We start from the raw sequence: 22,307 nt of genomic DNA, 5'->3' as shown, positions 1-22,307 counted from the left end.
ATCAAACGTAGACCAATGTAGTCATGCTAAATCGTACCTTGCAGCCAGTGCCCCTGATGTCTCCACCATTCCTAGGTGTGTCCTGATCCATCAGCAGCACAGTACCATACAGTCTTGCATGAGTGGCCCTGGGTGTCCTCAACATTGACATTGGATCCCATGATGTTTCAATGTATTGAGTCAAACATGGGCAAGGAAACCTATAGTATAAACAAAATACTGGAAATGATTAGCAGGTCATGTAGCATTTATGGATTTGAAAAAAATGATAACGTATCAGGCAGATATTTTGGAAAAAGGTAGAGATGTTACAAATTTTAAGAAGGAGCGGGGAGGGGACACGTCATTAGGAACACGTGTGGAAGGAAGGAGTAATTGAATGAATAGCAGAATCATTGCCAGCACTGGCTGTCTGAACAAAAGAGAGCAGTGGTACTAATGTGAAATTATTGAACTTAATATCAAGTTTCTAAAGTTGTAAAGTCTAAGTGAAAGATGAGGTACTGTTCTTTGCACATCATTAGGGCAATATAGGAGGCTAGAGTCAAAGTGGGATAAAGGCAAAATACTGTGGATGCCAAAAATAAAAAATGCTGGAAAATCTCAGCAGGTCTGACAGCATCTGTGGAGAGAATAGAGCTAATGCTTCCTGTCAGGATGAACCTTCATCAGAGTCAATTGGGAGTTGCGCAGAGAATTAAAACGGTAAGCAATCAAAAACTTGGTCATACTTGTGGACTGAATGGAGGCATTCAGCAAAGCAATCACTGAATCTGCCTTTGGCCTAGCCAGTGTAAAAAGAAAGACTGCATCATGAGCTGCAAATGGAGGATGTTATTTTGAAAGAGATAAGTAAATTGCTGCTTCACCTGGAAGGAGTATTTGGTACCCTGGAGGATGGGCAGACAGAACATAGAAGGATATCTGTGCTTGCATGAGTAGGTGCTATTGGGGTGATGGAAGAGTGGACAGAGTACCACAGAGGTAGCAGTGCCTTCGAAATGCTGAAAAGGGAAGGGAAAGATGTGGCATTTTGCTGAAAGTGGCTGATCCATTGAATGTGGAGACTGGTGATGTAGATGTTGAGTCAGAACATTGTGATGTGGAATCTGTATGAGTGGCAACAAACACGAAAGGGAAAGAAGCATGTTGGGTGTTGTCTATAGGCCCCCAAATAGTAATGGAGGTGTATGTGAAGGTATTAGACAAGAAATCCGAGATGCATGCAATAAGGGTACAACTGTACACAAACATTGGACAAACCAAAATAACAATGGTATAGTGGAGGAATTGTTCATGGAGTGTGTGCGTGATGGTTGTTTAGACCAATACATTGAGGAACCAACCAGAGAACCGGCTATTCTAGAATGGGTGCTGTGCAATGAGAAAGAATTAATTAACAATCTTGTTGTTCCCTTGGGTATGAGCGACCATAATATGATAGAATTCTTTATTACAATGGAGAGTGAAGTAGTCAAATCTGAAACTAGGGTCCTGAATCTAAATAAAGGGAACCATGAGGGTATGAGGTGCGAATTGGTAAGGATAGAATGGGGAACCTTGCTAAGGAGGATGACAGTGGATAGGCAATAGTTCATATTTAAAGAACATGTGCATAAAATATAACAATTATTCATTACTGTCTGGCACAAAAATAAAAGAGGAAAGTTTGCTCAACTATGGCTTATAAGGGATAATAAATCCAAAGAGGAGACGTGTACCATTGCCAGATAAAGTAGCAAGCTTGAGGATTGGGAGCATTTTAGAATTCAACAAGAAGGCAAAAATTTGATTGAAGGCGGGGAAATAGAGTACAAGTAAAGTTTGCAGGGAACATAGAAACTGACTGTAAAAGCTTCTTATAAATATGTGAAGTAAAAAAGATTAGCAAAATTATAATGGGGAACAAAGAAATAGCAGAATAATTGAAGACACACTTTGCCTTTGTCTTCACCAAAAGAGGGCACAAATTAACTCCCAGAAATGTTAGGGAATCAAGGGTCGAGTGAGAGGGCGGAATTGAAGGAAATCGGTATTAGTGAGAGATGAATGGGGTTAAAGGCTGACAAATCACCAGGGCCTAATAATCTATATCTGAGTATTAAAGAGAGTGGCCCTGGAAATATTAGATGCATTGGTGGTCATCTTCCAAAATTTTATGGACTCGAATGGTTCCTGCAGATTGGAGGGTCGCAAATGTAACCCCACTATTAAAAAAGGGAGAATTACAGACCAGTTAGTTTGACATCAATAGTGGGGAAATGCTGGAATGTTATTATAAAGGACATGATAACAGAATATTTGGAAAGCGTTAACAGGATTGGACAAAGCCAGCATGGGTTTATGAAAGGCCAGTCATGCTTAACTAGCGTTTTTTTGAAGATGGGACGAGTACAATAGATAACGGAGAACCAATGGATGTGGTGTATTTGGACTTTCAGAAGTACATGGGATAGATGGTAATGTATTGAAATGGATTGAGAATTGGTTGACAGACAAGAAACAGGGTGGGAATAAATGGGTCTTTTTCTGAGTGGCAGGCAGTGACTAATGGGGTACCGCAGGGATCAGTAGTTGGGCCCCAACTGTTCATGATATATATTAATGACCTGAATGAGGGAACCAAATGTAACATTTCCAAGTTTGCTGACAAAACTGGCCAGAATTGAGTAGAATGCAAAGGTGTTTTGAGGTGACTTATGCATGTTGAGTGAGTGGACAAACACATGGCAGATACAGTACAACATGGCTCAGCGTGAAGTTATACACTTTGGTGTGAAAAACAGAAAGGAAGTTTATTACTTGTAAGATATATTGAAAATTGTGCATGTATAAAGAGATCTGGGTGTCCTTGTACACCAGTCAATGAAAGTGAAGAGGCAGGTGCAGCAAGCAATTAGGAAGGCAAATAGTATGTTGGCCTCCATTGCAAGAGGATTTGAGTTCTGAAGTAGGGATGCCTTACTGCAGTTATGATGTGGAGATGCTGGCGTTGGACTGCGGTAAACACTTAGGTAGGTACACCAAAACTGCATGCAATACTCTAGATGTGGTCTCACCAAGGCCCTGTATAACTCCAGTAAACACATTAAAAGTTTAACAACACCAGGTTAAAGTCCAACAGGTTTATTTGGTAGCAAAAGCCACAAGCTTTTGGAGCACTGCTCCTTCTCTGCAGACTGATGGACAGGCTCCACACACATGAGAACGGCCTCAACCGGGACCTTGGGTTCATGTCACACTACCTGTAATCCCCACGTCTTGCCTGGGCTTGCAAAATCTCTCTAACTGTCCTGGCTGAAGACAATACACATCTCTTTAACCTGTGCTTAACGCTCTCTCTACTCGCATTGTCTGTACCTTTAAGACTTGATTACCTGTAAAGACTCGCATTCCAACCATTATTTTGTAAATTGAGTTTGTGTCTTTATTTGCCCTGTTTGTGAACAGAACTCCCACTCACCTGATGAAGGGGCAGCGCTCCGAAAGCTAGTGGCTTGTGCTACCAAATAAACCTGTTGGACTTTAACCTGGTGTTGTGAGACTTCTTACTGTGTTTACTGAAGTTATACAGGGCCTTGGTGAGACCACCAATAGAGTATTGCATGCAGTTTTGGTGTACCTACCTAAGAAAGGATATATTTACCATAGAGGGGATGCAGCGGAGGGTCACTAGTGCTGATACCGAGGTTGACAGGACTGTCCTATGAGGAGAGATTAGTTTGACTGGGCCTGTATTCACTCGAATTTAGAAAGATGAGAGAAGATCTGATTGAAAGATATAACATTCTAACAGGGCTGGACAGATTAGATGCAGGGAGGATGTTTTCGCTGGATGAGTAATCTAGAACCAGACATCCAGGATAAAGGGTAAACCATTTAGGATGGGGATGAGTAAAACATTTTGCACTCAAAGGATAGTGGACCTGTGGAATTCTCTACCACAAAGGGCTGTAGAGGCCAGGTCGCTGAATGTATTCAAGAAAGAGTTTATTTTAGATTTCAATAGCATCAAGGGATGTGGGGAGAAAGCAAGAATATGGCATTGAGCTAGAGGATCAGCCATGATCATACTGAATGGTGGAGCAGGCTCAAAGGGTCAAATGGCCTACTTCTGCTTCTAGTTTCTATGTCACTAAACCTTAATCCAGAGTACCAGGCTAATGCTCTGAGTACACTGGTTCAAATCACCACCATGGTGAGATTAGAACCATGGTTTTCTAGAACACTGATGAGGAATTAACTAGAGAACAGGTGATTTTAGATCTAGTATTGTACAATGAGGAAGGAGTAATTAATAATCTTGTAAAGGAGCTTTTAGGGAAGAGTGGCCATAATATGATAGGATTTTGAAAGTGATGTAGTTCAATCTGAAACCAGGGTCTCTAATCTAAACAAAGAAAACTATGAAGGTATGAGAGGCAAGTTTGTCGAGGTAGATTGGAGAACCACGTTACAAAGTATGACAGTAGGCAGGCAATGGCAAGCATTTAAAGGGTTAATACATGGTTTCCAACAAATTCATTTAAGGTACAAAATGTCAGGAGGAAAACCTTGGCTAACAAGAGAAGCAGAGGATTCTGTCAAATCAAAGGACAAGACATATAAAGTTTGATTTGATTTATTATTGTCACATGTATTAACATACAGTGAAAAGTAGTGTTTCTTGCGCGCTATACAGACAAAGTATACCATTCATAGAGAAGGAAATGAGAGAGTGCAGAATGTAGTGTTACAGTCATAGCTAGGGTGTAGAGAAAGATTAACTTAATGCAAGTTAAGTCCATTCAAAAGTCTGACAACAGCAGGGAAGAAGCTGTTCTTGAGTCGGTCGCTATGTGACCTCAGACTTTTGTATCTTTTTCCCGACTGAAGAAGGGGGAAGAGAGAATGTCCGGGGTGCGTGGGGTCCTTAATTATGCTGGCTGCTTTGTCGAGGCAGCGGGAAGTGTAGACAGAGTCAATGGATGGGGGGCTAGTTTGCGTGATGGATTGGGCTACGTTCACGACCTTTTGTAGTTCCTTGCGGTTTTGGGCAGAGCAGGAGTCATACCGAGCTGTGATACAGCCAGAAAGAATGCTTTCGATAGTGCATCTGTAAATGTTGGTGAGATTCATAGCAGACATGTCAAATTTCCGTCGTCTTCTGAGAAAGTAGGGGTGTTGGAGGGCTTTCTTAACTTAATTTTAAAAGTTGCCAAAAAAGTAGAAACCCTGAGGTTTGGAAACATTTTTAAATTTCAACAAAAGAAAACCACAAAATTGATGAAGAGAAAATAGAACATGAAATTAAACTGGCAAGGAACATAAAAACTAAGAGTTTCTATAAGTTTGTTTGGAAAAAAAAGGTAAATAATGAAATATGTGGGACCATTTCAGGCTGAGAATGGAGAAAAAAGAAATTATTCCCTCGTGAGATTGAGGATCTGAAAGAAATTAGTATTAGTAAAAGAAAGCGCTGGAGAAATTAATGGGGCTGAAAATTGATAAATGCCCTGGACCTGATCATCAGGACTCCTGATCCCAGAAGGAGTTGGCTGCAGCGATAATGGATGCATTTGATCACCTTTCAAAATTCGATAGATTCTGGAATGGTGCTGGCAGATTGAAAGGTAGCAAATGTGACCCCACTATTTTAGAAAGGGAGAGAGAAAGCAGGGAAGTATTAGGAGAGACAATGTTAGAATCTATTCTAAAGGATGTAATAACTGAGCATTTAGAAAATCATGGTGAGATTGGGCAGAGACAACATGGATTTATGACAGGAAAATCATATTTGACAAATCTATTTGAATTTTTTGAAAATGAAACTAGCAGAATAGATAAGGGAGAGCCGGTGGATGTGGCATATTTGGATTTTCAGAAGGCTTTCAATAGGGTCCCACACAAGGTGAGTAAACAAAATTGGAGCTCATGGGGTTGAGGGAAATAAACTGGCATGGATTTGTTAACGGAGAGAAAACAGTAGGAATAAATGGATCATTCTCAAGTTGGCAGGCTGTGACAAGTAGGGGACCGCAAGAGTCTGTGCTTATGCCTCAGCTATTCACGATCTATATCTATGGATGTGGGAAACAAACCTAATATTTTCACGTTTGCTGATGACACAAAACTTGGTGGAAATGTGAGCTGTGAGGAGGATGCAAAGAGGCTTCAAGGAGACAGACTGAATGGGCAAGATCATGGCAGATGGGATATGAATTAACCACTTTGGTAGGAAAAAACAGGAATGCAGGGTATTTCTAAATTGGGAAGTGATGATGTCCAATGAGACCGGAGTGTCCTTATTCATAAGTCAATGAAAGTCAACATGCATGTGCAGCAAGCAATTAGAAAGGGAAATGATATGTTAGCCTTTATTGCAAGAAGATTTGAGTATAGGGATACGGAAGTTTTGCTGAAATTGTATAGAGCTTTGGTGAGATCACACCAACTATGTGCAGTTTTGATCAACTTACCTAAGGAAGTATACAGTGGCCATAGGGGGCATGCAACAAAGGCTCAGCAACTAGTCCTGGGGATGGTAGGATTGTCCTTTAGAGAATATGGTCTGTGTCCTCATTCTCTCCTCCATTTAGACGAATAAGGTCTCGTTAAAGTGTACAAAATTCTTACAGGGCTCGGCAGAGTAGATGCAGAAAAGATGTTTAAAACCAGGGACCAGTCTCAGAATGAGAGATGGGCAGTTTACAACCACGATGAGGGAAAGGAATTTCTTTAGTGAGTGGAAAATCTTTAGAATTCTCTACCCCAGAGGGTGGAATGTTCAAAAAAGTGATCAGTAGATTTCTAGATATCAGTGACATTAAGGGATACGCGGATAGTTTGGGAAGATGGGATTGAGGTAGAAGATCAGCATGATCTGGTTAAATGGTGGAGTGGGCTCGAAGAGCCAAATGGCTTTGTGTTTCTCGAAACAGTATGCTATAGACTAATCTTACAACCAATCGATCAGATCAAATCTCTACAGTACTGCCACATGCAGTCACAACTCCTGGTGGCCAGCAACTAAGGAGAGGAGGAAGCTGCACCAATACTTATCCTCAATAAAGGATGGGCCTGGTACGTTAATGCAAAAGGCAAGGCTGAACAATTTGCAACTGACTTCAACCAGAAGTGCTGAGTGAATGATCCATCTCTGCCCCTGAGACCCCCAGCATCACAGATACCAATCTTCAGTCAAAGCAATACACTACATGTGACATCAAGAAATGACTGGTTGCACTAGATATAGTTAAACTGGAACCCAACAACATTCCAGCTGTCATACTGACTTGGAAGATACACAGAGCTTATGCATAGAATCATAGAAACCCTACAGTACAGAAAGAGGCCATTCGGCCCATCGAGTCTGCACCGACCACAATCCCACCCAGGCCTTACCCCCATATCCCTACATATTTTACCCACTAATCCCTCTAACCTACGCATCTCGGGACACTAAGGGGCAATTTTAGCATAGCCAATCAACCTCGCCCGCACATCTTTGAACTGTGGGAGGAAACCGGAGCACCCGGAGGAAACCCACGCAGACACAAGGAGAATGTGCAAACTCCATACAGACTGTGACCCAAGCTGGGAATCAAACCCAGGTCCCTGGAGCTGTGAAGCAGCAGTGCTAACCACTGTGCTACCGTGAGTTCCAAGAACTAGAGAGTCATGATCTGGTAATCAGTGGGGTATGAATATGTCACTGGTAGATAGAACCATAGAATTTCTACAGTGCAGAGAGCCATTCATCAGCTCTGCAGTGACTCTCTGAAAGAGCATCCCACCTAGGCCCTCCCCTCCACCCTATCACTGTAACCCGGTGCATTGATCGTGGCCAATCCACCTAATCTACACTTTGGACTGTGGAAGGAAACTGGAACACCCGGGGGAAACTCATACAGACAAAGGGGGAATGTCTAAATTCCACCCGAGGCTGGAATCAAACCCAGGTCCCTGACGCTGTGAGGCAGCAGAGCTAACCACTGTGCCACCATACTGCCCATGGATGGCTGTTCTGTTGTGTTGTAAAACAAAATTGAAAATATTGTTGCAGCAGCAGTGACGAGCATTTGTGTAGTTCTTTTATTATAGTAAAATGCCCCAAGGTGCTTCACAGCGGCATTATCAAAGAAAGTTTGACATTGAGCCATATGAGATGTTAGACATGTGGCCGGTTTTAAAGAGTAGTTTAGATGGTAATGGGGTTTGGAGAGAATTCCAGAGCTTAGGGCTCACAGGCAGCTGAAGGCACTGCTAACAATGGTGACACAATTAAAATTAAGGATGCGTAAGAGGCCAGATTTTGAACTGTCTTGATGAAAAGCCATTGATCTGAAGCATAATTCAGTAACTGCCTGATCATCTGAATATTCCCAGCATCCACAGTATTTTACTTTCATATTTGTTGTACATATGTACTTGTATACGAATTAGCAGTGGGCCATTTGGTCCCTCAAACCTGCTCCGCCATTCAAGAAGATCATGGCTGATCTAATTGGAACCTCAGCCCTACATTCCTGCCTACCCCCAATAACCTTTCACCCCCCCCCGCCTTATTAATCAAGAAACTATCGAGCTCTACCCTTAAAAATATTCAAAGATTCTGCTTCCACTGTCTTTTGAGGAAGAGTTCCATAGACTCTCGAGACAAATTAATTCTCGTCTGTCTTAAATGAGTGGCTCCTGGTTCTAGATTCTCCCACGACTGGATGTTTCCTCTCCACACCCACCCTGACAAGGCCCTTCAGAATCTTAAAGGTTTTGATCAAGTTGCCTCTTGCTTTTCTAAACTCCAGTGGTACAAACCTAACCTCTCCAACCTTTCCTCATAAGCGACCCCGGCCATTCCTGGTAGTAGTCCAGTAAACCTTCTCTGAACTGACGCATTTACATCCTTCCTTCACCAAGGAAGCCAATACTGTACACAATACTTCAGATGTGGTCTCACCAATGTCCAGTACAGCTGAAGCATAACCTCCCTATTTTTGTAATCGATTCCCCTCACAATAAATGATAACATTGTATTATTAGCTTTCCTAATTACTTGCTGTACCTGCATTCTAGCCTTTTGTGATTCATTCATTAGGACACCCAGTTCCCTCTGCACCTCAGCCCTGCAATCTCTCAACATTTAGCTAATAAGCTTTTTAAAAAATTCTTCCTGCCAAAATAGACAATTTCATATTTGCCCACATTGTATTCCATTTTTAAGATTTTGTCCGCTCAACCCATGTATGTCCCTTTCTAGTAGCCTTCTTGTGTCCTCTTCACAACTTACTTTCCTACCTATCTCTTGTATGGTCAGTACATTTAGCAACCATACCTTCAGTCCCTTCATTCAAGTAATTTATATAAGCTGTAAAATGTTGAGGCCCCGGCACTGATCCTTGTTACTCGTCACATCTTGCTAACCAGAAAAAAAATGTTCTACTTCATTCTGAAATGCATGGATTAGCTGTGGTAGCGGCAATGGTATGAAACCTCTTCTAGCCCCTGGAGGAAGCACTGCCTGAGAAACTAGGCTATGTTGCAGATTAGTTGTTAGGCAGCTGCACCATTGTCAGTTATTGTTGGCTCATAGGATGTCATGGCATATATGGCACATAAACAGGCCATTCTGCCCATCAGCCATTGCTGGCATTTATGCTTCACATGAGCCTCCTTCCATCTTCTCTAAATCTGCCATTGTAATTTCTTTCCCTCATGTGCTTGTCTAGCTTCCCCTTAAAATCACCTGTACTATTTGCTTCAATCACTCCATGGTGGAGGGTTCCACATTCTTACCTCTAAGTTTCTTCTGCATTCCCTATTGGTGACTATTTTATATTGATGGCCAAAACCACTGTGTGGAGATGCCGGCGTTGGACTGGGGTGAACACAGTAAGAGTTTTAACAACACCAGGTTAAAGTCCAACAGGTTTATTTGGTAGCAAATGTCATTAGCTTTCGGAGCGCTGCTACTTCGTCAGATGGAGTGGAAATCTGCTCTCAAACAGTGCAAACAGACAAAATCAAGTTACAGCATACTGATTCTGTAACTTGATTTTGTGTCTGTGTCCTGTTTGAGAGCAGATTTCCACTCCATCTGACGAAGGAGCAGCGCTCCGAAAGCTAATGGCATTTGCTTCCAAATAAACCTGTTGGACTTTAACCTGGTGTTGGCAAAACCACTATGCCATATGTTTACTTTTTTATAGCCTTGCTAATCTGGATTGTAGCTTTTAATTGCTGTATTTGTACTCCAAGATCACTTTGTTCCTTTACCTGTCACAAATCTGGCTGATATCCCAACCTGGAACGCAGGTTTGTGATGTTGTATAGTTTTGTTTACAGGAATGATGTGAGGAGCCAGGTATGAGACCCAGTGAGAACAGAAACCAGCCCACTCATAGTATAACATTTATTAAAGACTATTACAATAAAGAAAAGAGACACACACACAAACAGGACTATAATGATCTAAGACAGTTGCGTATAAGAACTACTAAACTCATACAGTTTAAGTAGAAATTATCCTTTTTGATCCAAAGTACATTTATGAGCTCTGAATTCTTTTAGGATTTCCCTCTTCTCAAACAAATCCAATTTAATGGATCTATGAATAAAGACCGGCTTATAGTTACCACATTGTGTATGATTGAGTACCTATTCTGGGAAACGTCTCTCCTTGGTTCAGTGAAGATTGGGTTTAACTGCCTCCACAAAGGTATCTGCACTCTTGTTTCTGGTCTGCTAGCTGGAACTGGCTTACAGACTGCTAGGTGGAATCTGCCTCCATGCTTCCACAAAAAGATTGCAAATTATACTATTATTTTCCTTTGGCACTGTCTGTCCCCATAGCTTCCATAGTTCTAAATGATTAACATATGTATGCTTTCCCTGGGTGGGTCAGTTGTCTAGGTGTTCCCTATTAACAGGACAATGTATTTTTCTGTTATGTCCACACTGCTGATCTCATTACTGGGACTCTCATCCTGTGAAATATTTTTTGAAATGCTGTGGCTTTTAACCGGCTGGCACATTCATGACATACCCCATAAGAGAAAATAATCTCACTGTACCTACTCTATCAAAACCTGCTTTTTTTTCCCCCAAGAGCCCCAGCCTGTCAATTCTTTTCTGATACGTATACCCACACATTTTTGGTATCATCCTTATAAATATTTCCTGCGCACACTCTCCAGTGTCTTTTTCCACAAGAACTAAATACACTGTGTCCTAACCAAGGTTCAATCATGGTTTTTGATTTGATTTATTTATTATTGTCACAGGTATTAGCATACAGTGGGGAAAAAAAAGTATTGCTTCTTGTGCGCTATACAGACAGAGCATACCATTCACAGAGAAGGAAACGAGAGAGTGCAGAATGTAGTGTTACAGTCATAACTAGGGTATAGAGAAAGATCAACTTAATGCAAGGTAGGTCCATACAAATGTCTGACGGCAGCAGGGAAGAAGCTGTTCTTCAGTCGGGTTGGTATGTATCTTTTGTATCTTTTTCCCGACAGAAGAAGGTGGAAGAGAGAATGTCCGGGGTGCATGGGGTCCTTAATTATGGTGGCTGCTTTGCCAAGGCATCGGGAAGTGTAGACAGAGTCGATGGATGGGAGGCTGGTTTGCGTGATGGATTGGGCTACATTCACGACCTTTTGTACTTTCTGTAGTTTTGCTACATTCATGACATTTTGTGGTTTTGCATATCTTCCCTACTTTTATTCATCCAGAAATGAAAGCCCAGTGTTTGGTTTACTGTTTTATGGCCTTGCTAATCTGGGTTGCAGCTCTTAACGATCGCTGTATTTTCACTCTGAGATCCTTTGTTCCTTTACCCCACGTAGACTTTAGCAAGGTGGTAAGTCTTGGAATGATCAACTCAGAGCTTTGTTTATAACATTTAATTTGGTTTAAAAGCCTGACCATTTGACTTAAAATTCAATCTTATTGCATGTAAAATTACAATATAATTTTACTGCACAGGCTATAATGATTAAACCTTGAGAATTCAGACAGGTGTGGCCTGAAACTGCTACATGAGTTATCCTTATTGTATTCTGCTTAAGACACAATTGCTCTTATGATTGTAATGTATTCAATTTGGCTTTTAGATCCGCAGAAGCTGTTTTATTTCATTATTCCAGTAAATAATGAAATATAATAATTGTTAATTATTTATTATTAAAAATAATTCCAGTGCCACCAGCCTAGTCACTGCATGAACAACCAGTTATAACCCTGAAAGTGTGGAAGAAAATACCATTTTTAAAATTCCAGTTCTGCTTATTTTGAAGTGCCCCATATGCAGCAGTCCCCTGGTGCCATGACAGTCCCTTGAACACTGCAGTCCTTTCCAATAAGAAACTATAATTTCAATAAGGTGCAATGCATTATATATATAATATCGCAGCATGCCTCAAAGATAATGTTAGATGTAGCCAGTTCCTTGATGTAAAGTTTAAGATATTAGAGCAGACATGAATTGAGAGTTCAAGTTACTTAGCGATCCAAATTTCAGTTGTTTAGGCTCTTCTGTCCAAGTCTGAAATGGGTGACAGTCTTAACTTGCTTTCTTATTTCTCTGCTTTCTTCTTGTTTTACTTCCACCCGCCTCCATCCACAGCATGGTTGATAATGTGGATATTCATTCAGTACCATGAACAATACTGAGAAATATGTAAAGGTGTTGCCGAGAATTGAACCATGGGTCATGTTCTGAAAGTCAATTGGTTGACTGACCCTTTGGTTTATTACTGTGGAATTGGGGGAAAAATAGTTCTTCAGTCTTGTACATAGACTGACGAACATCGCTTCGCCCATTTGTCTCGTCTCTGGGTAATATGGTTAACAGGGTCAAGGATTGCAGAGAAGCTAATGAGCCCGCATCCACTGTGACCACAATCATAGAGGATGACATTTGTGATTTAGGATCAAAACAGTCCAAATCAGTGAAGGGTGGAAACAAAAACTGTGGTAAAGATGGACATGGATTTTGTAGATAATGACAAGTTCAAGGAGTATGGAGAAGGAAGGGAATCTGGTGATGGGACAATAGTTTTCAAGGCTAGGTGAGGTGTGGTTGCTGAGGGGTTTGTTGTAAGAAGGCAGGTATTGATGGTGGTTTGACGGAGGGAGATAGCATCTAAAAAGAGGAAAGCAATTACAATGTTAATGAGCATGGTGCCAGGAAAGGAAGGTGGGGTATTGGTTAGTAATTTAGGGAAATAGGCTCCAGTGTGCAATGGGTCTCATGGTCAAGGTGAACTAAAAAGGACACAAGAAGTGGGAGAAGCTAACGTGAGGCATTGGTTCAAAGGGAAGAGGACGGGGAGAGATGGACGGGGAGAGATGGACGGGGAGAGATGGAAGGGGAGAGATGGAAGGGGAGAGATGGAAGGGGAGAGATGGAAGGGGAGAGATGGAAGGGGAGAGATGGAAGGGGAGAGATGGAAGGGGAGAGATGGAAGGGGAGAGATGGAAGGGGAGAGATGGAAGGGGAGAGATGGAAGCAAGAGAAACAACTGAACGGATGGCCTTGATCCTGTTGACCAACGCGTTCTCCTCCATATTAGTAATGTTTATGGTTGGTTACTGCTATGTAGTGCAAAGGGTGAGGGTCGCTTTTTATCAGCAGATTATCCAGGAGTAAGAGCAGATTTGACAGTAGAAAGTGAGGTCTGATGTGGTCAAAATATGTCTGACAGATGGCTGAACCAATTATGCATGAGGTACACTTCAAACTATGCCCCTTGAAATTGGAGCAGGAAAAATGAAGGGTGTACTAGCATGGGCAGCTGAGATAGCAATATTAGTTTTCCTTGAGATCAGGGCATCACCTGTAGAGATAAGTGGGTGGGAGAACAAATTGACAACAAAAGGAATACAGTGAAGAGGATAAAGGCTTGGCAGTTGGCAGCAGGACAGTGCAACTTTAAATAACTAAGATTTTTTTTTGTCGGGGCAGGCTTAGAATGAACAGTGATTGGAAAAAATAGGAGGATGAGGGTGGTAAGGGATATATAAGGACATGGTTTGTTTTATTTATGATCAGTTGGTCATGAGATGGCAATGGTGAGGGAGAGGTTATACAAGAGTAAACATGTGCTTTTAAAACACAAATATTCTATATTTTATTTCCTGCATGGCATCCAAGGGAAATATATGTGGCAGTTAGGACTGACACGGATTGCTTGTTTTTTTTGCAGGTTTGAATTTTGTTCTTGGTTATTTTTTCTTGTTTTTGATTTTGGATGGCATCTGGTCATTATTCTGTCATTCACATCTCTAGACATATCTTTTGTACCTTACTTGCCCAATTGTCACTCTTTTTGGATTTACGCCACCAACCTTTGTCATTTAATCCCTCGTACTTTCCTATCTCGAACCTTCCCTTTTTTATCCATCCTTCACTTACTTAAAACCTATAAAATTGCTCATCTTTCCCAGTTCTGATGAAAGGTCATCGACCTGATGCGTCAAACTTGTCTATTTCTAGCAATTTCTGCTTTTATTTCTGTTTTTACTTGCGTCTGCAGTGTTTTGTGGTTGTAAGTGACCTTTCAGATAAAGTAAATCAGTCTGTAGGAAATTGTGTCCAAAGCAGTTAGTTAGTTAGCTGTGGGTGAGGTGCTGTAGTGGGTGGGGCTTGCTGTAATGACATCACATTGACTGACAGCTAATCTTGTGCTTACTAAACAATAAGTATTACAGTAAACCTGGGGGAGTGGGAAAACTGCATCCAGTCAGAGATACAAATTATGCAAAAATCAAGAAATTGAGGTATATACTGGGAATTGGGGATTTCTAAACAACTTTTTAATTAGCGGGTTGTTTGGTAGAAAATGTTCAGGTTTGTAATCCAAGGATGAATCTCTAGCACATGAAATCCTGCTACCGTCAGTTCGAATTAATCCAGCATACTTGATATCTTCAGTTAACTGAGTAATTTATTTTCTTTTATTTCTTTGAGTGTATTTAACATTGTACTATTGTACAGTGATTTCTAGGTGACTCGAGATTCATCTGAAGCACCAATGTTCCTCCGTTTTGGTAGCAGTTGGCTGAATTTTAAAATGCTGTATTAACCTAGCAATAAGTGCTATCCTTCACAAACGATTCTTGTTTTGGGATGTTTTTGGAGGTTTGAAAGCCTAATCTAAACTCCAACCAGTCAGACTAAAATTCAAACTATTGGACCAAAAAGGATTGATTTAATGGGTGTTCATTTTGCATCAATTGATTGCCTTCTGCATGAGATGTGTAATGGATCCTTGTGTTTTAATCACTTTTAACATCTGTACTTGGGATTGCAACCTGATGGCATTTGGATTCTGTTAAATTAAATACCACCAGTGACCAAGACAGACACTTCAGCAAATGTTCTGTATACATATGTGGTTACAGAAATAGGCTTGTACTGGCTCTCACCAGCCTGTTCAGAAGAACAAAATGCGCTCTTCATTTCTCTCAATTGAGATTTTTTTCTTACAGTAACGTTCAATCTTCCTGATTTCAATTTGTACTATCTGCACAACTGGATTTAGTGGAAACCTCTCTTTTTTTTTATGTCGGGTAAAATGCATTTCTTTCAACTAAAAATGCAGTGCTTATGTGCGTATATCTTTACTCAATTAGGATTAGAAAATGATTGGGGTTGATGTAAAATGTGAAATAGATTTGCAGATAGCATTGCTGCTGTCTGCATGTTTGTGGGAATGAATTATTGGATTTCAATTAGGAAATTGACCTTTTAATGTTGCCATGTCTGGCCACAAACTGGCTGACAGCACCAGGTGTAAGAGCGCTCTTCCAGTAACCAGTCCTGGTTTCAGACTAAATATGTCAGATTGAGGAGACGAGGTAATGCAACTTCCAAAGCTGCGACCTCTACTACCTAGAAGGACAAAGGCAGCAGATGCATGGGAATACAACCACCTGCATGTTCCCCTCCAAATCACAAACCATCCTGACTTGGAAACCTATCACTGTTCCTTCACCGTCACTGGGGCAAGATCCTGGAACTTCCTCCCTAAATGCACTGTGCGTGTACCTACACCTCAGGACTGCAGCGCTTCAAGAAGGCAGTTCACCGCCACCTTCTCAAGGGCAGTTAAGAATGGGCCATAAATGTTGACTTAACCGATGATGTCCATATCCCATGAACAATTTATTTTTAAACTGTGCCAATCTGCAACATTCTGATACATCTGGCTGAAAACTTGAATTTTCCTTGAACCGTTTAAAATTGAAAGGGGGAGTGAAGTAGTTTTGTTTTGCTGCCATAAAATACGACTAATATTGCTACTTTTAAATGTGGAGGATAAGCTTGAACCTGTTACGGTTAATGTCACTTGAAGGTAAATATGATTTTTCCCACTTCCCCACCCTGTTGAATGATTGTGGCCGATGTTTAGTGTGGATTTTATTTGTGATTTGAGTATGAAAACATTTACGATGGAACAAAAGTTCACCAGTGTTTTGGGTGTGTGTTTCCAAGGATGACAGCCTCTCATTGTCTACATGTGAGCCCAAGAGAACAGTGTGTTGGAATGGATATAACCTGAGTTGTTCTGCTTATATTGGACTGTATTTCAGATCACTCACCAACAATCAGACTAAACCTTTTTTCTAACACTGAAGTCAGTGTTTTTCTAGAGAGCATGGTGAGCAATAACTAGAAAATGAGGTTGTGTAATGTTTGGAAAGCAGTTCTGTAGCTTGCAGATTCCTGTGCTACTTTCTATTATGACTATGTAGACTGAATTGAAATTTCAATTCTAATAGACACAGACTAGAAAATAAAACAGTGGTCCAGTGATTGAGAGCTTCATAGTTCCAAAAACCATGAGGAACGCAGTGTTGTGAAATATATTCAGGCTTTTTTGCAGAAAAGAAACTTGTCAATGAAATCAAAACCAGGAGCCAAATAGTCACCAGTCAGCTCGACAGAATTCAGGGGAAACTTTTCTATCCAAAATGAGGAATGTGGAATTCTCTGCCACAAGAACTGGTGAATGTGAATAGTATTACCACTTGTAAGCACAAGCTAGATAAACAGATAAGGGAGAAAGTAGTCAAAGGATATGTTCGTGGGTTTAGATAAAGATTTGGGGAAGGGGGGGGGGGGGTGGGTTTGAGGATACTTGATAATCACCAGGATAGACCAGTTGGGTAAATCGAATCCGTTTCAGTTAGCTGGGGAGCCTGTGGCTAGGGGGTGCAGCGTAAAAATAAACCTTTCAGGAATGAAATTAGGAAATACTTGATACACAAAAGGTGGTAGAAGTTTGGAACTCTTCCAAAAACAGCAATTGCTAAATCAATTAATTTTAAAACGAAGCATGTCTAACAAAAATCTATCAATGTGTTAAGTGACATGGGCAAATATGTATATATGGAGTCAGGTTGTAGATCAGACATGATCTCATTGAATGGCAGAACAGGTGTGAGGGGCTAAATGGCCACTCCTGTTTCGGTGAGGGGTCTGCTTCTGCATTGTGAATTGTCATTAGGATTTTTAAACTATGTAAAAAGGAAATTAGTTTTATCTTCTGTAATGTTTCTCTGTAAAGATCATATAGCTTTAGTTGGAAGCTGTGTGTGGCTGATGGACCTTTCAGTAGAATGAATCTCTAGTTGATGACTAATAGTCAATGGACTTAAGAATCTCATTGTAATTATATTAATATGCCTGTAAAAGTAGTGTTTATTTTTACGGATCCCACTCCATTGTAGTGAATGTGTAGGAGGTTATAGTTACCTTAATGGTGTTATGCCCAGTACAGCCATATCATATGAGAAACTTTCAGCCAATACTTCTAAAAATTGCACATAAGCTGTAAGATGTCTGCAGCAAATGATGAGACTTGTGGCATTTAGACTTTAGATGATATCAAGTTTCTGGCGTATACCTAATTAAATATGGGCATAAGTGAGGGTACCTCTGTCATTTGTGGAATTCACACATCTTACTGTTTAAAGATGAGCCAACAGCTAAATACTGTGGAGTTTCCAGATTGCCTATCTCCATGTTTTATACTGGACAAACTGGGTGGGCTTCTGAAGTGTTGACCCAGTGGTCATGTGATCAAAACAAGTTTAGGGGACCACATCCTATTACCAGGCCAAAGTACTTAACCTGTTCCAGTTTCAGAGTTCACATGAGAAGCAACCTCCTGTATATTTTGTTATAAGCAACCCTCTGTGAATCTTTTTCACTTTACAAGACCCTCACTTCAACTTTAAATCATCAAATCCATTCGAGCAATGCAGTCTTTGGTCACCTGAGGAAGTGAGTTATCGAAGATCAATACATCAAAACTGAAACCAAGTTCATGGTGTCCAATGAGGTTTTGATCTCTTACTGTGTGGAGTTGAAACATGGACAATGTATAGAGAGCAACCTAGAGCTCTGGAGTTATACCATCCCCTGTGGAACATCTTGCATGTTAAGTGGGAGGGCAAGCATACCAGCATCAGTACTGTCTTGCAAGTAGGCCCCACATGTGTTGAGACTATGATCATCTGTCATCTGCTTTGCCGGGTTGATCAGGCTCCCGAAGCAGGTTGTCTTCTCCCAGCACAGTTGGGCTAGCCACACCAGAGGAGGGCAGAAGAAGAACTTCAAAGATGTGCTGAAAGTCAACATGAAGAAATACAACAATGGCAATATCTCTTGGGAGACCATCACCTAGAACCGAACCTGATAGCGGTAATGTATGTGGAAGAGATCCAATGACAATAAAATGAAGAGACACAAGCAGCAAAAAAAAAAGCCATGTCCTGGAGAGATAACACATGGGAAATAAATAGTGATGTCTTGAGGAGTGTACATATTGCAGAGAAGGAGGTGCTGGAAGTCTTAAAGCGCATCAAGGTAGATAAATCCCCAGGACCTGATGAAGTGTATCCCAGGACATTGTGGGAGGCTAGGGAGGAAATTGTGGGTCCCCTAGCCGAGATATTTGAATCATCGATAGTCACGGGGGAGGTGCCTGAAGATTGGAGAGTGGCAAATGTTGTGCCTTTGTTCACTTTGAATATTTTTGGTGTTTTTGGATTTCCAAAAGGCGTTTGATAAGGTGCCCCATAAAAGGCTGCTGAAGAAGATTAGGGCACACGGAGTTGGGGGTAGTGTGTTAAAGTGGATTGGGGACTGGCTATCCGACAGGAAGCAAAGAGTCGGAATAAATGGGTGTTTTTCCGGTTTGAGGAAGGTAACTAGTGGCGTGCCGCAGGGATCGGTACTCGGGCCGCAACTATTTACCATTTATATAGATGATCTGGAGGAGGGGACGGAGTGTAGGGTAACGAAGTTTGCAGACGACACAAAGATAAGTGGAAAAGTGAATCGTGTGGAGGACGGAGAAGATCTGCAGAGAGATTTGGACAGGCTGAGTGAGTGGGCGAGGATATGGCAAATGGAGTATAACGTTGATAAATGCGAGGTTATGCACTTTGGAGGAAATAATAACAAATGGGATTACTATCTCAATGGAAACAAATTAAAACATGCTACCGTGCAAAGGGACCTGGGGGTCCTTGTGCATGAGACGCAAAAGCCCAGTCTGCAGGTACAACAGGTGATCAAGAAGGCAAATGGGATGTTGGCCTATATCGCGAGGGGGATAGAATATAAAAGCAGGGATGTCTTGATGCACCTGTACAGGGCATTGGTGAGGCCGCAGCTGGAATACTGTGTGCAGTATTGGTCCCCTTATATGAGGAAGGATATATTGGCATTGGAGGGAGTGCAGAGAAGGTTCACCAGGTTGATACTGGAGATGAGGGGTTTGGATTATGAGGAGAGGCTGAGGAGATTGGGTTTGTACTCGTTGGAGTTTAGAAGGATGAGGGGGGATCTTATGGAGACTTATAAGATAATGCGGGGGCTGGATAGGGTGGAGGCGGAGAGATTCTTTCCACTTAGTAAGGAAGTTAAAACTAGAGGACACAGCCTCAAAATAAAGGGGGGTCGGTTTAAGACAGAGTTGAGGAGGAACTTCTTCTCCCAGAGGGTGGTGAATCTCTGGAATTCTCTGCCCACTGAGGTGGGTGGAGGCTACCTCGCTGAATATGTTTAAAGCGCGGATGGATGGATTCCTGATCGGTAAGGGAATTAAGGGTTATGGGGATCAGGCGGGTAAGTGGTACTGATCCACGTCAGATCAGCCATGATCTTATTGAATGGCGGGGCAGGCTCGAGGGGCTAGATGGCCTACTCCTGCTCCTATTTCTTATGTTCTTATGTTCAAAAAGTGCTGCAGGGAAAAGTCTGGGAACTACAGACCAGTGAGCCTCACATCTGTGGTGGGTAAATTGTTGGAAGGTATTTTGAGAGACAGGATCTACAGGCATTTAGAGACGCAAGGACTGATTAGGGACAGTCAGCATGGCTTTGTGAGTGGAAAATCATGTCTCACAAATTTGATTGAGTTTTTTGAAGGGGTAACCAAGAAGGTAGATGAGGGCAGTGCAGTTGATGTTGTCTACATGGACTTTAGCAAGGTCTTTGACAAGGTACCGCATGGTAGGTTGTTGCATAAGGTTAAATCTCATGGGATCCAGGTGAGGTATCTAAATGGATACAAAATGGCTTCTTGACAGAAGCCAGAGGGTGGTTGTAGAGGGTTGTTTTTCAAACTGGAGGCCTGTGACCAGCGGTGTGCCTCAGGGATCAATGCTGGGTCCACTGTTATTTGTCATTTATATTAATGATTTGGATGAGAATATAGGAGGCATGGTTCGTAAGTTTGCAGATGACACTAAGATTGGTGGCATAGTGGACAGTGAAGAAAGTTATCTCCAATTGCAACGGGATCTTGATCAATTGGGCCAGTGGACTGACAAATGGCAGATGGAGTTTAATTTAGACAAATGCGAGGTTATGCATTTTGGTTGATTGAACCAGGGCAGGACTTACTCAGTTAATGGTAGAGCACTGGGGAGAGTTGCAGAACAAAGAGATCTAGGCGTACATGTTCATAGCTCCTTGAAAGTGGAGTCACAGGTGGACAGAGTGGTGAAGAAGGCATTCGGCATGCTTGGTTTCATCGGTCAGAACATTGAATACAGGAGTTGGAATGTCTTGTTGAAGTCGTACAAGACATTGGTAAGGCCACACTTGGAATACTGTGTGCAATTCTGGTCACTCTATTATAGAAAGGATATTATTAAACTAGAAAGAGTGCAAAAAAGATTTACTAGGATGGTACTGGGACTTAATGGATTGAGTTATCAGGAGATGCTGGATAGACTGGTACTTTTTTCTCTGGAGTGTAGGAGGCTGAGGGGTGATCTTATCGAGGTCTATAAAATAATGAGGGGCACAGATCAGCTAGATAGTCAATATCTTTCCCAAAGGTAGGGGAGTCTAAAACTAGAGGGCATAGGTTTAAGGTGAGAGGGGAGAGATACAAAAGTGTCCAGAGGGGCAATTTTTTCACACTGAGGGTGGTGAGTGTCTGGAACAAGCTGCCGGGGGTGGTAGTAGAGGCGGGTACAATTTTGTCTTTTAAAAAGCATTTAGATAGTTACATGGGTACGATGGGTATAGAGGAATATGGGCCAAATGCGGGCAATTGGGATTAACCTGGGGGTCTTAAAAAAGAAAGGGTGGCATAGACAAGTTGGGCCGAAGGGCCTGTTTCCATGCTGTAAACCTCTATGACTCCGTGAAGCTGCAATGGTTAGAAAATGTGAAACCATGCTTGACTATTTAATAGGGAATAATCATTATTTTGGTGATAATCTTGCCTGGCAACTGGTTCTGAACTATTTTGAGGTGAATTTGTTTGGTTAAACTTTAACCAGAGACACTTAAGTCCGAGTTGTATTGGCTTTTGTGTTATTTTAATGTTATTTCTGGTCTTGTGATTGAACATTCCTGCAAGATTTTGTAAGGAAAATCTTGCGTCTCTTTGGAAATTGAACTCATTTGGGCGTCTTTTAATCTGCTGAAATATCATTTACTTTTTTACAGGAGTGATTTAACAAGTAAATTCACTTTCCTACCTAAGAAGTATTAAATATTTCCCTGTGTAGACTTATTTGATTAACCTCCTCCTCAACTCTCTTCTACACAGTCCTTTCCCTTTATTATTTTGATAGTTTTGTAGGTGCAAGTGTCTCAGTTGCATCATTTCATTTTTATTCCTCCTCCACTTCAGACATGTTGAAATTTTGCATGAAATCCCCGTTTTTCAAATTAACTGCGACGCTTATTTCAGGTTTTTCTCAGAGCAATCAACAAATTGTCAAAGGTTGCAGTTTTCAATTCTCAGAGCTTTAAAGCCTAGAAGTTCAGAGTAAGCTGTCTTCATATT

General features: G+C 41.4%; 1 protein-coding gene across 6 annotated transcripts in view; it reads left to right on the top strand.

The window, feature by feature from the left end:
- zfand6 (zinc finger, AN1-type domain 6) overlaps positions 1-22,307 on the top strand; it is a 51,265-nt gene that overhangs the window by 1,466 nt on the left and 27,492 nt on the right. The window lies entirely within an intron of this gene.

This window comes from Mustelus asterias, chromosome 24 (genome assembly GCF_964213995.1).
Source record: "Mustelus asterias chromosome 24, sMusAst1.hap1.1, whole genome shotgun sequence".
In the NCBI taxonomy this organism is placed as follows: domain Eukaryota; kingdom Metazoa; phylum Chordata; class Chondrichthyes; order Carcharhiniformes; family Triakidae; genus Mustelus; species Mustelus asterias.
Note: the sequence above shows the minus strand (reverse complement) of the source record. Positions and strands in the feature narration are given on the sequence as shown.